This window comes from Podarcis melisellensis (genome assembly GCF_964234715.1).
Source record: "Podarcis melisellensis genome assembly, chromosome: 1".
In the NCBI taxonomy this organism is placed as follows: Eukaryota; Metazoa; Chordata; class Lepidosauria; order Squamata; family Lacertidae; genus Podarcis; species Podarcis melisellensis.
Window position 1 is genome coordinate 96,644,149 of NC_138528.1, and position 17,863 is coordinate 96,662,011.

Here is a 17,863-nt window from a genome sequence, read left to right on the forward strand (position 1 = left end):
CACATGGTATAGTTTCTCCAAAGGAAAAAGCATCTAGCTGGAGTTGAGAAAACATACATCTCTCTCTCTCTCTCTCTCACACACACACACACACACACACACACTGGTACCTCGGGTTAAGAACTTAATTCATTCCGGAGGTCCATTCTTAACCTGAAACTTTTCTTAACCTGAGGCACCAGTTTAGATAATGGGGCCCCCACTGCTGTCGCGCCACCACAGTACAATTTCTGTTCTTATCTTGAAGCAAAGTTCTTAACCCAAGGTACTATTTTTGGGTTAGTGGAGTCTGTAACCTGAAGCGTCTGTAACCTGAAGTGTCTGTAACTCAAGGTACCACAGTAATATATATATATATATAGAGAGAGAGAGAGAGAGAGGGGGGGGGAGGGAGGGAGAGGGGAGGAGGAGGAGCAGGCAGGGAGTTTGATGGATGTACCAGAATTTGCACCCCATTCTCTTGAAATGGACTTGCCTTATGTTTTCATTGTTCCTAAACGCTTGCCTTTGGAGCGTTTAGCAACACTGGCTAAAATGCTTCCCTTTTGTGCTGACTGGATGGTTCTAAAACACTGGAGACAGGGAACCTGCTGAAGAAATAGTAATGGGTCAACAACCCCCTCCCCCTCCAACCCTGAACTGCTATATCCCTGTCTTTGTTGGTTCTGTACTGTTCCCGTTGCCTCCCAGATGGATATGGTATATAACCTGCTCCACTAGCACAGTGATGGTGCATCTCTGTCCCATCTATAACTGGTGTGTAGGATCAGTTTGCCTGTTACCAATCACCAGTTATTTTAGGACTTCTGTTGGTAAGGAAGAGGTCACAGAGGATTCAAGAAAAGAAGCAGTTAAATTATGGTTGTGGGGAGAAAATTAAATATCTACCATTAATTAACAGGTAATTCTCCAAGGAGGCAAAGCAATTAAAATCGGTTAGGAAACTCTAAGCTGAAACCCAAAATGTGAATACTGTACACTTTTTTTTTTCTTCACATGTTTTAACGATCATTTAACAAAAAAGGAAATTTGTCAGAATTACAGAATGGTAGAGTTGGAAGGCACCCCTAGGGATCATCAAGTCCAACCCCTGAAATGCAGGAATCTCAGATAAATCATACACGACAGAAGGCCATCCAACCTCTGCTTAAAAAACTCCAGTGAAGGAGGGTCTACAAGTCCTCCCGAATGAGGACTAGATGACCCCCAGTTCCTGCTTCTGCCTTCTGGGAAATCAAATTATCAGTGAGGTAATGGAGAATTTTGTTGGACCTTAAATTCTTGGCAGAGTTTGAGGAAGTTGAAATCTCCCATGACTACAACTGCAGTGGTACCTCAGGTTAAGTACTTAATTCGTTCTGGAGGTCCGTTCTTAACCTGAAACTGTTCTTAACCTGAAGACCACTTTAGCTAATGGGGCCTCCTGCTGCTGCCGTGCCGCTGGAGCCTGATTTCTGTTCTGATCCTGAAGCAAAGTTCTTAACCTGAAGCACTATTTCTGGGTTAGCGGAGTGTGTAAACTGAAGTGTATGTAACCCGAGGTAGCACTGTACAGTTCTCCTTTTTGAATGTTTGGTAATCTGTTCTAGGGAGACATCATCCCAGTCTTCAGTCTGGTTTGGATGTCTATAACAGACACCCACAGTAAGGTCACTGTTGTTTCCCTCTCCTAGAATTCCCCCCATATCTTCTCAATTGGTCTTCCATACTCCAAGTCATGTACACATCATTTACATAAAATGTGATTCCTGCATATTGTTTAATTATGAGAAACCTTGCATCGTGCCCTTTATTTTGCTATCGTTAAGAGCAGTGGACTCGTAATCTGGTGAACCGGGTTCGCATCCCCGCTCCTCCACATGCAGCTGCTGGGTGACCTTGGGCTAGTCGCACTTCTCTCAAGCCTCTCAGCCTCACTCACCTCACAGAGTGTTTGTTGTGGGGGAGGAGGGGAAAGGAGAATGTTAGCTGCTTTGAGACTCCTTAGAGTAGTGATAAAGCAGGATATCAAATCCAAACTCCTCTTCTTATTGTGTCTTTGCCAGTAACATAAACTTTCCTTCAGTATCTAGCCTTCATATAGCTTGCTTCCCCTGCCCCCCCCCCCCACCATCAAATCAATATCAACACACACACTGCTCAAGCACAGTGGAATTAGTGTGGCCACTAGAGGGCTATGTAACTCAACACTTTTGATCATCTCCATTTCAAAGCTGTGTTAAGTTTTAACAGAAACATGAAGCTTGCTGCAAGGGTTTGCTCTGGGCTTCGTTTTGCTGGATCAGGGCACTGTGGCATCTGCCGCTCAGAAGAGCGGTGGCGGGGGGGCGGGGGGGGGAATCTGACCTATTTCAAAGTCCGGTTGTTGCCTTGATCATTCTTACCGCAGGCTGTCAGACCACTATGCGGATGTTCCCTTTGTTTGTCTGCCAGGAACTGGGAGCTAAAATTCAAACTGGAATCTTTCGATGCCAGGGAATCATTGGGAGGCAAGGGTGTCATCTATTTAAAGAAACCGTAGAGAAATAAATGAGCTGCATGCTACTGATCAGTTATTGTATACTAAGTCCAGTATGGTGTAGTGTTTAGAGGGTTGAAAAAGGACCTGGGACACCTGGGTTCAAATCCACATTAAGCAGTGAAGTTCACTGGGCAAACTTGGGCCAGTCACTGTCTCTCAGCCTAACCTACCTCACAGGGTTGTTGTGAGAATAAAATAGGGTGGAAGAGAACTATGAATGCCACTTAGAGCTCCTTGGGAGGAAGGCGGGATATAAATACTACAAACAAAACAAAACAAAACAAAGCCCAATTGTTAATCAACTGGGAACAGGACACAGGACGCAGCTGTGTGGTGGGGAAGTCCTAATCTTAGTCTGTGTACATATGTACATTTAAAACACATTCAGCCCCACCCCAAGAATCCAGAGAACTGTAGTTTACCTTCACAAGGCTTCAATTCCCTTAACAAACTGTAGCTCCCAGGGTTCTTTTTGGGAAGAGGGTGCCTTAAATGTGTTCTCAATGTACGTATGTTATGCATGCAGCTTAAAAGAGGTCTTCCTTCCTGTGCGCAAGGGATCATAATGGTTTTTGCACAGAATTTCCCCTCCTCCAAAACCACATAACAGATATGGGGCCCCAAATGTGATATGTGCTTTGGAGGACCTGCCTTGTAGAAATCTTGAATCCATGAACTGTGCGGAGGGGAAATCGCATACCTAGCAGTTGTCAGTGCCACCATGGCACTAAAAACATTGATCCAAGGTGCAGATCCTCATGATTTTAATAAGGCATTCCCACCCACACAACCCACCCTCAATTTAAAGGGAGGGGAATACGAAGGCAGGTATTAGAATGGGATCATATGTCAAACCGATCCAGAAATTGAAACCCATATGTGGTAGGGCCAGAGATGTCTCTCCAACCTGATGCTTACTGTTCTGTAAGGAAGAGAAAGTACCTGGGGGTGGGAGAAAGAGGGGGAAGATAGGGTAGTGACAGGTGGGTAGGAGCCTTGGCCTCACTGGTTTATCTGGGTGAGGAAGGGGGAAGTAGCCGAATTCTTTCCAGTGTGGCCTTTGGGGGGAGGGGATCCCACAACCTCTCCAAGGAGCAGGGAAATATCCTGTTGCCTTTGCTGTTATAACTGAAAGGCAATTGCATTAATATTGTTTCATATTCAGCTAATGTTATTTAATAAACTATTAAAAGCCTCCCTCTGCATTTCCATCAGGAAATGTTCAAGGCAGCTTGCAAAGTGTAGATGCATGGCATGATCCATGCATTCTTCTCCCCTTCCCTGGTCAGCTGGCAGTGCCTGCTGTAACTCACCCGCAGCCACAATCCTTTGCATGTTACTTAGAAGCAAAGTCCCACCAGGGTTGAAAGGGATTTACTGCAAGTGTAGATAGGATTGCATCCTAAATGCTACTTTTATCTGCAGTGTTGCAAGGTACACTTTAAAAAAGGATACATATAGCCATTGTTATAGACAGATTTGTAGCTGTACTTAAAAGAAGCCGTGCCCAAGGCACCGTCCCAAAGTAGATGCTGTACACAAATTGAATGTTTATGATTTTTAAGAAGAGTAAATAAGTAAGGGGGGAAAGGCATCATATACTTCAATCTTTCTTGGACTGGAAGTGAGTTACAGTGCTATTTATGTTTTATCTTCTTTATAGCTTCCACTTGGCATGCTGCAAAATCACACCTTAGGTTTTACACTTTATTTGTTTTGCTTATAGCCATTTGGAAGTTTGTGAAACAACTTGAACTTCCAGTATACTGCTTTACTAGGAGTCTCCGTAACACAATGTCCTCAAGAGATTAGTATGGTATAAGAGTGCTTTAAATGTATAGGCTGGATGCGTGCCAATGTTGGATTTTAAATGTATGTTAGTTACTGTATTTTTCACCCCATAGGGCGCACCGTCCCATAGGACACACCTAGGTTTTTTTTTGGGGGGGGGAATAAAGAAAAAAAATTTATTTCCCCCCCAGGCGCGGGGCTGGCGCGGGGGAAGCCCGAGCTTCCCCTGACCCCAGCCCCGAGAACAGCCTGCTATCTGCAAGCCTAGGGAGACCTCTCACACTGGGCTCAGGAGGAATGGTTGGGCAGCTGCCACCACCACTGCCCCCTAGCATCTGCTATCTGAGGCAGTCACCTCCATTTGCCTAACAGTAGGGTCAATCTGATCAGCCAGCAGAAAGGAGAAATGGGCTTTGTTTTTTGTTTTTTGCTGAGACAGCTACTTATCTGTAGACTCCATTTCGAAAGACAAAGCAACCCTTCTCCTATCCCTCCCCACCAGTCTGCCCGCATTAAACTCCTGTTTTCTAAGGGCTACCAAATCAATCTGTTTATTTGCTTCAATGGCTTTTTCTACCTGGACCTTAAAAGACTCAGCGATACAAAATTGATTCAAGGGCTAGCTCAGCTCACTGAACTTAAAGTATTTATGGAACTCTGCAAAGGAATCTGGGGATAACAGCACTGTCTTATATAATGGCAATTCCAGAAGGAGGAGATACCAAGTCATCCATGCCACCATTCATTAGCCAAGGTCACTGGCAAATATAAGACAGCAGCTGATACAATTTTCTTGTCCAGATCCTGCCGCTCCTATTCCCCTTTCGTCTTAGGCAGCAAAGACAATCTCGGTTAAAAAGCACGACTAAGCTACGGGCATGCTTCTGAAGTTAATGGATATATATATATATATATATATATATATATATATATATATATGAGAGAGAGATAGTTGGATCCCTGTGGAACATTTTTTTAAAACAATCTTTGAGAAGTGACAGAACACGTTGTAATGGGATTTTCATCTCCTCTATTTGGTTCTCGATAGCCTGATATAAACTTCAGTATGACTCATGAACAACTTCAGGGAAGAAGCATATGTTTTGTCATCTTTGTAAAAGATGCTGGTGCTGGTTTCACTTATATTTAAAGTGCCAACATAGCCTGCCTTAACTCCCAACAGGTTTGTTCAGGTTTAGTTAGCATCCAACTCCTAATCACATTGCTAAGTCCCAATGAAATTAAGGTGACAAGTTATTCACATCTTAATTAGAGTTTTTTCTCCAAAAACAAAAACCAACCCCACACCAAAAATATATTGGAAACAGGAGAGTGGGGCTTTTTGGGGGGAACCTACTCAGTGTGAAAAATGAGGAATTAATATGCATTTATTAATTTTGGTGTTTACTCTTATGTACATTTTTTGTTGAGCCTTTAGCTAAAATGGTTTTTTAGAAAAGTACAAGAGGCAGATGCTCTCCATTCCTTTTAGAATCCTGGAAAAATCAACGTCTGAGGAACCTGCAAGAGTAGAGCCAGCCTCCCACTTCCCTGCCAGAGAAATGTTGATGGAGATGAAGATGGTGGTGGAGCTCATGCACTTTTCCCCATGAGGCACCTTTTATGTGTTAAACAACCTAAACACCTAAAAAGGATTTTTGTTTTGCTTTGTGAAACATTCAAAGGGGTGTTTGTGTGTTAGAATTCCTGATCCACGATTGCAGTCATGGGATTGTTTTATTTCACCTGACAGTATATGTTATGACTCCACAGAGTGGGAAGTGACGGGGACAGGATGTTTGTGTTACTGTGTTCTGTGAAGTGGGACTATTGTCCTTTTTCTCTTTGATGTCTGATGCTAGAGAGAGAAGGAGCCATGTTGCAGTGCTCCGAGTGTGTTTATATGTAAATAAAGTAGATTAACCAAAATGCTGAGTTGCTGAGGTCTGCCACGCATGAGCTGCGAAGACTCTGCGGATCCCTAAGTGTGCTGGTGTCGGTTGGCATCAGTCACTGTGATGTTTGGTTGAAGAAACCTTTTGAAGCTCCTGAATGAAAGACCAGGAGGGAGAGAAAATGCCAGTCGGGCATGTGTCTCTGCCAGGGTCCTACTCGAGTGTAGGCTGAACTCCTGACAGGGGCCAAGCTACATGTTTTTTGGGGTTGTTGGTTTTTTTTTACCAGAACTGCATATTGTTATCAGATATGTATTTATTCCATAAAAAGGACACCTCTCCAGACATCCTTTTTATTGCACACTTGTGATAGCCCTGATAGCATCGTGAGCACAAACTATCATTCACAGCAATCCCATTTTCAAAAACATTTGCACCTGCAAATGTTTTGGGGCAGTCACTCTGCTTCATTTCCCATCAGTGCATATCCTGTAACTTCCTGTTGAAATCCTGGAACTTTTTATACCTCAGACATTTTGGTTTATTTTTCTTCCACCTTTGTTGCTTCCCTTCGGACAGCAATAATGTGGTAGCACTGGGGCAATGACATCAGAACTAACTAATGCAGAATAAATCCACCACTAATGCCCTGATATTGTGTCAACAACATGTTGCCAAATATACCTGCAATAAAATACAAGTCTTGCGCAAGGTGTGTGTGTGTTGCTCACCAACAGAATTAAGTGCTGCATCCCTGGAAACAATAAAACCACAGAGTGCTCAGCTGTGACTAAATTGTGCATATTATTTGCTTAGAACGCATTTGCAGAGGAATTTCCCACTTCTGGTTCAGTTGTTTAGAACAAAACTCAGAGGCCTGGAAAACAGTCGCCAAGAAGTGCCAAATATAAATGAGGCCATTTGTATGTCAACAATACTTATTCCATCACACTAGTTCCTCTGCCAATATATTGCGAACAGTCCCAGCTGCTCCCTTTTAATATGTGTATATTTTACAATGGTTTTTCATACGTGTTCAATAATAAAGTCACAAGTTAGGGGGAAAGAAGTGGGAGAGCAGAACAGGGAGGAAAGGGCTCCCTCATATTTTCTATCACATATTCCAAATGGGGAAGCTTTGGTGCTCCAGTAGTTGCTGGACTACAACTCCAGTCATCCCTGGCCATTGGTTCTGCTGCTTAGGGCTGATGGGAGTTGGAGTCCAACAGCCTGTGAGGGGGCTGCAGGTTCTTTATCCATCCTTTAAGGGAATATTAGTATACACCCTCAACTGTTCCTATTTACCAGTGAGGGTCCATATCTTATGGTAAGATTGTCACTATTTGTCAAGAAGACATTGGCAATGAGTTCTTTCCCAGTTTTGGTCAGTGTGTACACATGGGCAGTTACAGGTTTCATCAGGTTCCTAAAACATGGAGGGAGCCTCCATCTGTACAGAATGGTTCCCGACTGCAGTCAATTGCTGTCCAAGTCATGAAAGGGGTGAGGTGGAGAAACTGGTGGCCTCCAGTCCACTTTCTCGTGTGTTGATTTGTCTGCCAAATATTAGCCCCTGAAGAGGGCTAAAAGCAGGGATGTGGAACCACCGGCCTGCAGGCCAGCTTTGGTCCTTGAGGCCATTTCATTCAAGCCATGCCCACCTGAGGGAATTGTTAAATTTTATTTAACAAAATTTATATAACTCTTGGTTGTAATGAAACTGCTAAGAGGTTTATATGAAATACTGAAATTACCAGTAAAAACAGTTCATTAAAAGCCATTCATATCAGCAGTAAACTAAAAAGAGGTTAAAACGCACCAACTTCTATGGCTTGCCTAAGCAAACATGTTTTAAGCAGGACCAAAAAGATTGCAGCAAAGGCAATTGCCTGATGTTGATTGGCAACGAGTTCCAAAGTGTTAGGTGCTGTTGCATGAAAACATTGATTTCTTACAGTGCAGCATGAATATTGTTTGGCACCTGTAACACTGCCTGTTCCACATAACAAAGCAGTCAGGTAGGCCAAGTTGTGGAGAAGGCAAAGGCAGGGCTTGGCTGAAAGGCGTTTGCAGTGATTCCCAGGCTCCTGGCAATGGATTAATGGGTTCATGCAAAGTACTGCAGAAAAGGCTTGGCAACCACTGTGCTTAGTCTTTCCCCAAGTATCATTCACAGGGCTTGCAAAGCTTGCTCTGCCCTGTGTGCAATGCTTCCTACAGAACTGAGCAAGCCTTTCGAACTACCTCCCCCTCTCCCGTGGGCCACCAGTGACAGCTGTCAATCACTTGATGTCATTATGATGTTAGATAATTGACAGATGGTGGGGCTTGTCTCCACCTTTGGGATATTTTCATCATTGTTTTCATCAGCACACACACTTTTTGTCCTCCTAGAATCCTGACAGCCTCTGGAAGGACTGATTTCCAAGTATTTCAAATGTATTTCTAAGTAACTCTTCATGCAGAATAAAGAACACTAGATTAATCACCATTCTATTTCCACATAGACTTCGAGTTTGCGCTGCTTGGGGATATGTACAAAGCTAGGGAAAAGTCATCCAGAGTTCATTTTACGGCAAGTTTTAATTCTGTAGGGAAGGCAAATCCAATCTCTTCAATATGACATTGAAAATGTTTCTCGCTAACATCTGGCAAATCTGTTTGTTTGCATTTTCCACCATTGCAGGACTGTTATTTATAGTGTTCGTATTCTAATTTACATTTTAATTTTATGAGTGGATTGAGAATTCTTTAGAAGCTGCCGCAGTTGGTGTCGCTCTGCACAGAGTAGAATAAGCAGCCCCACGCTGTACTGGAAGTTATATTTAAAAATACCTGAATTGAGGGCTGGCTTGATTCTCCAGGGAACTTTTAACCCACTGGTGCATATGCTCACCAAATGAAGCTAGGCTTTCACCCATTTTATTTTGATGCTATGTCCCTTTTTCCAAACGTGGGATAATCACAGATTTGCAGCTCGTGGGTATAGTGGGAATGATGCACACCAGGCAACTGTCTTGGGTGAAAACTTGCCACAATTTTATTCATTATGCCGCAGGTAAGTGGGGTTGGCATGGCAGTAGGGTGGGAATCATGCCTTCATTTCAACCAGGCCTTGTTGGAGTGCCATTCCTCCTGTTGGTTGGGATACACCTCAGCCACCCATGGGAGTTGACCAGTGTTGGGTCCCTCCATGGTGCAGATCAAATATCCAAGATCCTGCTGGCAAAACAGGGAAGGTTTTAGACAAGGTTGGGCCTCAATTAAGCTAGGGGCATGCCTGCATCATAGCTTCTCCCAGGGCCCTCCTTTTTTGATCCTGCCTCATGCTATTTCTGCGCATAGCTGTGACAAGAGCATGAGAGCACTTGACAATATAGATGCACACACAAAGGGAAAGGCAAGAGACTTGCAACCCAGAGGTTGGGAATAAAATTCCTTTTCAGGTTCCGTTTCCCAGTGACCCAAGCAACCCAGTGAGGCACTAGCACTGAGGAAAGGTAGGTGGCGAAGCTCGTGGGGCAAAATGGCCCTTGGCCACCTGTTTCCTCATAGGATCCCCACAAGATCCGTCAGCCAAAGGAGCCAATTCCTAGTGGCTGAGGTCCCTTTGTCTCTGCAACAAATTTTTTGAGGGGGCTTTTTTTGTTTAGTCGTTTAGCCGTGTCCGACTCTTCGTGACCCCCTGGACCAGAGCACGCCAGGCACTCCTGTCTTCCACTGCCTCCCGCAGTTGGCCAAACTCATGCTGGTAGCTTCAAGAACACTGTCCAACCATCTCATCCTCTGTCGTCCCCTTCTCCTTGTGCCCTCAATCTTTCCCAGCATCAGGGTCTTTTCCAGGGAGTCTTCTCTTCTCATGAGGTGGCCAAAGTACTGGAGCCTCAGCTTCACGATCTGTCCTTCCAGTGAGCACTCAGGGCTGATTTCCTTAAGAATGGAAAGGATTGATCTTCTTGCAGTCCATGGGACTCTCAAGTGTCTCCTCCAGCACTATAATTCAAAAGCATCAATTCTTCAGTGATCAGCCTTCTTTAGGGTCCAGCTCTCACTTCCATACATCACTACTGGGAAAACCATAGCTTTAACTATATGGCTACCTCCCCCCAAATTGAAGGGCATTGCCATTCAAATGGTCGATGTGTGCCATGTCATGTGATCAGTTATGTGGGGCTGGGCTCACCTGGGTCCCCCAATATTTTGTTCAAGTTGGCACTTTTGCCTCAGCCTTTTGTGGGATCTCACAGGAGCACAGCAGAAAGGCTAATCCCTGGCTACCTGACATCCTGGGCGCTGCTGCACCACCAGACTATGGTGTGCCCCTTGTAGAGGCATGCAGAATGGCCCTTTTGGAACCATTCAGAGAAATGCCACATGCCAGTTGAAGGTGGGCTGCTAATCTAGCTCTTAGAATTCTCTGCTTCTGACTGTCAAGATAAAACTAGACTAGAAAGGCTCTTTAATTTCATTCTTGACTTAGTCACTGTAAAAACAGATACAGTAATTACTGAACTGTTAGAATGGAGATGTTAGCGTCTTCTTTAGGGGTGTGCTGAGCATTCTCTTGATTTTGAGGTCGACAATTGCAGAAAATGTTATTGAACAATTTAAGTTCCTGTTTGGTACCAAAAGCAATCACCAAGTGCAAGGGAATGCAAGTGGAAGTGATAGCAAATGGGGATGATGTAAACGATGAGGGGAACACTTTTGCCCCAGAAAAGCATGGAAAAGGGACGGTGGTTTTCAGCACTGCTGAATATATATGCAAGAAAACCCCTGTGAATAGCTTTGCTTTTCCCTAGTATTGCTTAAACACCGACACTTAATTTTTAAAGGCATATGTTCTGAAGAGTGTAAGCTCCATAACCTCAGGATGCTTTTCCTGTGATTCATCCCTGCATTGCAGGGGGTTGGACTAGATGACCCTTGGGGTCCATCCAACTCTACAGTTCTAATATTTTAGAATACAGAACCATTGGGTTCCATTGGGATTCTGTTCTTTGGGCGGAGCTACAACTCATAGCATTAATCTAACGAGGACTCTTTCTCCAAATGTACACAATCCATACAAATCATGAATGAGTGCTAGCCAGGGGAACAAAGAGAAGGCAGGCATTTTTATGCAGTTGCCACGATTTTGGTGGTGATGGAAGGAATAACTTCAGAAGAAGCTTGATCTCTAAGGATAGGTGCCCTTTGATTTAAAAGAAAGGAGATATATCTAGTTATCTTAAATGCTCTCTTCAAGCATACACACCCTACTGTGGTCATTATTGTACCTCAACAGAAGTAGGGCCTCTTTTTCCTCCCCCGCCCCATATGTTGCCTTTCATCTCTTTTGCGTGGGGAAAAGAAGCTTCAGCCACCTTTTAAAGTAGCAATCACCATGCCATTGAATTGTGAAATGACGGTGCATATTGGAGACTTTGTGCTATCCCTTGTATAGCCTTAGTGGCTTTGTGCCATTAACTGCTTTTGTGATTGAATTGTGCTCTTAGACTGTGAAAAACGCTTTAACTGGAATATTCCAGGTAAAGTCATTGTTGAATGAGACATCTTTGATTTTATATCATACCATTTTTTTCATAAATCATATTTTGAAATCTTGGTTATAAAATGTATGGGTGTGTGTTTATATGATCACTGGCTTTTATCTGAAATGTCTGGTTTCCATAATTTCGGTACTTCATTTAATTGCTGCCCCCTTTCAAATTATACCTGGCAGTAGGGTTTGTCATATTTCAGACAATAAAAATTCAGATAGAAAAGTTGTTGGCCTTTCTTTGGCAAAATTGCAACCACCACCATTTTTGAGCTATTTTTATGGAAAATCAGCAAAAACAGCACTGCAAACATAGGCTGCCATACATCCAGATATTTTAAACCGATTTCCACCTGGACACTGCTAGGGGCACCCGTATTCCACATGTGTCTGGGAAATTCTAGACATATGGCAACTCAATCCTATGGGTTTCCATTCATCTGAATTTATGTTTAGTCAAATATCTGCATGGTCAAAGAAACTTAGTGGGTTTTAGCTTGTACAGCCATGAGTCAAAATACATGAACTTAAAGTCTACAAATCTCAGCTTAGCTATGAACACTTCTCAATTGTTATAAATTCACCTCTTGGCCATAATCTGCTGCCAACTAGTTTTGTCCACTCCTCTGCTCTGTCCATGTTACAGCTGCGTTGTGAGTCCAGAAACCAACTCTCTTGCAGGGTTTACATGACACCTTGCACACCACAAAGACTACACTAAACAATAGTATCAAAATAGAGCAGCTGCAACCATGCTCTCTTACCCTGCATCACTGCAAAAGATCCATCAAAGTCCTCTGCTTTGGTGCGTGTCTGCACTAAAACACAAGAAGAGCCTGGCTGGATCAGGCCAATGGCCCACCCTGTTCTCCTAGTGGCCATCCAGATGCATATGAGAAGCCTAATAGCAGGTCAGGGAGACAATAGGCCTTTGCTGCCAATGCACACTGTTCAGAGGCACACTGACTTGACCTTAGAGGAAGCATGTTGCATTTGTGGCTTGTAACCATGGGCAGCCTTGCCCTCCACAAATCTGCCTGATTACTTGATACCAGCCCCTTCCTTGGGTAAACATGCTTCTGTGAGCTTGATGAAGTGGTCTGCACTTCCTAACTTCTTGATTTGCAACACCTCTTGTAACGCAGCCAAATCAAAGCCCGTTTTCTCTATTTCAGGTATTTTAGAGGAACCCTGATGGGAAGTGGTTATTATTTTCAAAACTCTTAGAAAAGACAAACTCTGCTTAAATTGACACTCAAGCATAAAAACAAGTTTTGAGGGGAAAGTTAGTTTCAGGAACTCTCCCATAGATGAAAGCAAGAAGCATGAACTGAAACATCTTGACTATAGTAGTTAACAACTGGAATAGTAATATGTTAAAATGGCATATCTTATTTTAAAAAAAGTAATGCAGCATGCTTCGTATCGACTGAAAATCCACACACCTTGAACACAATTTGACTATCTGCCTAAAAGAGTTCTGGCATTAACTAACTTATTAGAATTTTGTGTTAGTGGTAGGTGGTGTGTGGATATGTAAAAGAACAAAACAATTTGCTTTTAATGTTAAATATTAATGACTTATTAGAGGAAAATGATTTGAAATTCCAATGCACAAGCAAGAACTTTGGAACTGCTATCAGTTAAAAAAACACCTCCCAAGAAAATGGGTGGTTAAGAATAAATAATAGCTTCATTTATTTCAATTTTATAATGCAAGACTGATGAGAAATATAGTTTTTAAAGTGGCAAGAGTGTTTGTTGTGGGGGAGGAAGGGAAAAGGAGAATGTTAGCCGCTTTGAGACTCCTTAAAGGGAGTGAAAGGCGGGATATCAAATCCAAACTCCTCCTCTTCTTCTTCTTCTTCTTCTTCTTCTTCTTCTTCTTCTTCTTCTTCTTCTTATTATTATTATTATTATTATTATTATTAATTTATTATCTGCCCTTCACCCTAGATTTTCTGGGTGGACTGCAACATTAAAACACAATATTAAAATCAGTTTAAAACAACTTAAAATAGAGACGATAGTTAGGGGTACATAGTAGCTCAAGTACAGGGCAGGATTCCTATGGCTGCAAGTTTAGGAGAGAAAAAACGTGTTTCATTTTTTCTTCGTAATCAACAGCAGTTTGGTGACCTCCTTGATCTCATTTTATAACCACCAGGTTCTCCTGTTTGGCTTGAAATGAGACTGATGATGACTGAATGAGTCCACTAATTATCAGACTCTGGATGTAAATAAAAGCAGCCAATAGCAGAGACCATTAATTTTTTGTTATCATGGGAAGCATTGCTACAGATCGGTGTGAAAACGCTGGCTTATGCCTCACTGCTCTGACGAGCACAAGCCAATTACTGCAGATGAATTAGCTGGTGTGGTAGGAAGAAATAAACATCCCACAACAGACTGCTTTCATCCCAGTCAGCCGCAACGTTGTTTCTGATCACTGACTACGTGAAGATTCATCTAATTAATTCTTCATCTAATGGAGGACAAACAACAAACCATGCAGTTGGAGATGAGATTTGATTGAACAGTGGGTTAAACTTACTTTATATTTTGGGTCTGTTCACTTTACTTAGCTGCAGTTCAGTCTAAGCAATGAATGCTCAGTTTACACAGAAGTAACTGAAATCAATGGGATTTAGTAACTGTTTAGGACCATAGCCTTATTATCCTTTATTGAATTTATATACTGCCCTTCATCCGAAGATCCCAGGGTGGTTCACAGTATAAAAACACAAAATACATAACATAACAACACCAATAACCTGCCCCCTGCCAACTGAAACATTTTTAAAACCAGATTGTTTAAACAGCCCGAGGTTTGAGTGAAGAGGAATGTTTTTGCCTGGTGCCTAAAAATATTCAGTGAAGGTGTCAGGTGAGCCTCCCTGGAACAAGAATAATTTATATAAGTGTTTGTCTAGTGGCTATTGCTGTCAGAATCACTACCAGTACCGTAATTTCAAGCATTTACAGTCATACCTCATGTTACGTTTGCTTCATGTTACGTTCTTTCAGGTTACGTCCCACAGCGAGCCGGAAGTACTGGAAAGGGTTACTTCCAGGTTTCGCCACTCGCACATGCACAGAAGCGCTAAATCTTGCTTCGTGCATGAGTGCCAAATCGCACCGCACACCTGCGCAGATACAGCGCTTCAGGTTGCGCTCTTTTCATGTTGCAAACAGGTATCCAGAATGGATCCCGTTCGCAACCAGAGGTACCACTGTATTTAACTCTTAAGTCCTAAAGTTAGGGCAATATCCAAACAAAAGCAATCACCTTTCAGGTTTGCACTGTTAAAGTATGTGTTTGACCTTCCCACCCTACAGCATGCCAGACTCAGGCCCTCAGGGTGAGAGAGAGAGTAAAGGAATGCTTTTGCATTCTTCTGTTTCTGCTTAAATTATATTTAGTTTTCCCCCACTGGAAACAAGGCAGAGAGGGAGAGATGGGCAGAGCAATCAAACCCCCTGATTCTTCCAAACAGCCTTGCCCATCTCTACTGCTTCTAGAATGCTTATAGGAGTATCGTGAGAAAATTAAAGAGATCTACTAAGTCGCCATGTGTTCCATACTTCCTCTGCGTTAAGGAAACAGTGTTCTATTTCTGATTCATACAGCCCTCCACCATCTATTGCTATGCTTGCCATGCCCAATTTTCTTGATGCCCATTTTAAAATTGGACCCCTGTCCTCATGTTCTCTTTAGTGGCTGTGCAACAGTACTTGGATTTCACAAGGTGACTGCCTAATGTTTTTAGATGGTCTCCTTAGCTATGGTTTTAAGAAGGCTAAAGGAAAACCTTTTCAGATAATGGTTGGCTAACCAGAGCAGAGGACACTGAAAACAGGCATATACTGACAGAGGCCCATTGGATCATTAAGATAACCAGAGGAGGCTTTCCATGGTGGTCCTTACCCTCTGGAATCGCCCCTCCCCCTTATTTGGCAGACATGGCCTGCTGAGTATAAAAACCTGTCTGTTTGCTTGGCTGTTCCCTGACCTATAGCTAGGGAGAGAAATTTGATTCAATAAGCATCTAAAGGTGAGTATACCGAATTCACAATTTCAGAAACAATATGAGAACTGAAACGCGGCCATTCTTTGAAAATTGCACTTCTTTGAACTTTGCATTTCAGTTATCCGGCCAAATAACATGTAGGAAAAATGTCCAGATATTTGAAAATAATCCATAATTCTGTTAGAGGAAATTAATTTGGCAAAAATATAACACAGAAAATGGCATACAAAAAATGTATATTATTTTGTGAGAACTTTATTTTTGCAAACTGATGTATAAATGTGAAGAACCAATCTAAGGTTGGGAAAATGAAACCCGTGATGAACCAGTAATGAATTATTTGTTCATTCTTACACTTAGCACTGTGTCCTTCTATTCTATCATCCATTATTTTGTTTTTCTGTTTTAATTTGTATTTTTATTGTTGGAAACTGCTTTGAGATTTCTTTTTGCTGTAAGTGATTGAGTGATATTATTAATTCAATAAAACTACATAAGGGAAGGCAATGATATGGCTCAAATTGGTGAGGGTCAGGAGACAGACCTTTCACCTTTCATTGAGACCCAATATTTTCCCCATAATCTGAGCATTGCTTTGCTATTGCTTTTCAAATTTGGAATTCTTGAAGTAGAACTAAGTTTGCTTGCCTGAAATAATAGATATTGGGAACTCAGAAGTCTGCTTCTTTTTCTATATATAACCTTGGCATTTGCTACCGCTTTAAAATCATGCTATGTGAGTAACAGGTCTTACTGATGTCTTTTCATGCTCTTAAACTTTTTCACTGAATTGCTGACCCACTGAGCCAATTGTTACATGCCGGTATTCTTTCCCTCCAAATGGACCACATAGCAGTTTCACTGTTAGACACCAGAGGTCAGCCTTGTTCTGTTCATTAAAACAAACAAACAACCTACAATATAGTCTGGGTTCTTTCAGATGGAGAAATAGGAAGTATCATTTTCTGATCCATCTCACTAGCTTAGTACACAAGATGAGTGCAATCTGCTGAAGATCCATAATCAGCTGGCTTGGTACTTATATAAAACTTGAAATGGATAATCCATTTTTAAAAGAAGTTCACCCTCTTCAGAGGGAAGCTCAGGGTGAATTCACATATGCCTTGAGGATAATGAGAAAAATAGCAAAAGTGTCGATATTTCTCTCCCAGCTTGGCCACATATACAGGTGCCACCCATGAAATGAGGTTATTTCTAGAAATTTCTGACAACACTCAGACAAAAATTCCTGAAAGGAAGCTGTAAGTGTGAAGTTTAATGCACCATTAACCAGTATGGTGCATTCGAGGGGTTTGGGGTAAAACTCCCACCAGGAGCTGGCCATGCATACAGCATTTTAGCTAAATCATGCAGTAGGAGGGGTGCTTACTTGTGCTGCCTGAAGCCTTGGAACCTGACTTCTGGTGGTACCAATCTCTTGTTCCCAAAGGAAAAAGGCTTGAAGCCAGGAGAGGGTGGTGGGATGACGATAAGTGGTCAAAGGGAGAAGGACTAGACCGGGAGGAGGAGATGGCAGAAGCAGAAGTAGTGAACAGGAAGAGGTTATGGCAGAGTCCAAGGCAGAAGCAGGGGCTGGGGAGGAGTGGGGCAAAGAGGCAGAGGGGCTGGCTGTGGAAGAAGCCAGGGAATCTCTCCTTCCTGCTGTGACTGGCTCCCCTCCTCCCCTGGTCTCCTAGAACATGCTGATAAATAAGGAGGACAGAGAAGAGGGAGGTTGTGCACAGATGCAGCCTGACACTGCGTGGGAAAGACCCTGGAGATGAGGAATCCTGGTGGACGCTGGGAAAGTTTCATCTTCATGTCACTGTGAAGGACACTGGGAGACCTTCAGTCTTCGCAACTGGTCCTCCTTTAAAGAGTCACTGAGGCCACTAGGCCAGTGCTGTAGATTTCCTTGAATAAAGAGTTAACTGAATCGAGTGATTCATTGTGTTGTGCTAGCCTACTGCCTGACTCCAGCCCTGACACTCTGGTGTGACCCCCAAATCTCAGGGAAACCTGCATGAAGGCGCCTTAAGATGCTTTTCACTTCAGCTCTTTTCAGTCTTCATGCTTTTCAGAC

At 42.8% G+C, this 17,863-nt stretch overlaps 1 long non-coding RNA gene across 2 annotated transcripts in view; it reads right to left on the minus strand.

Annotated features, from left to right (window-relative positions):
- LOC309380327 overlaps positions 1-17,863 on the minus strand; it is a 107,752-nt gene that overhangs the window by 50,476 nt on the left and 39,413 nt on the right. The window lies entirely within an intron of this gene.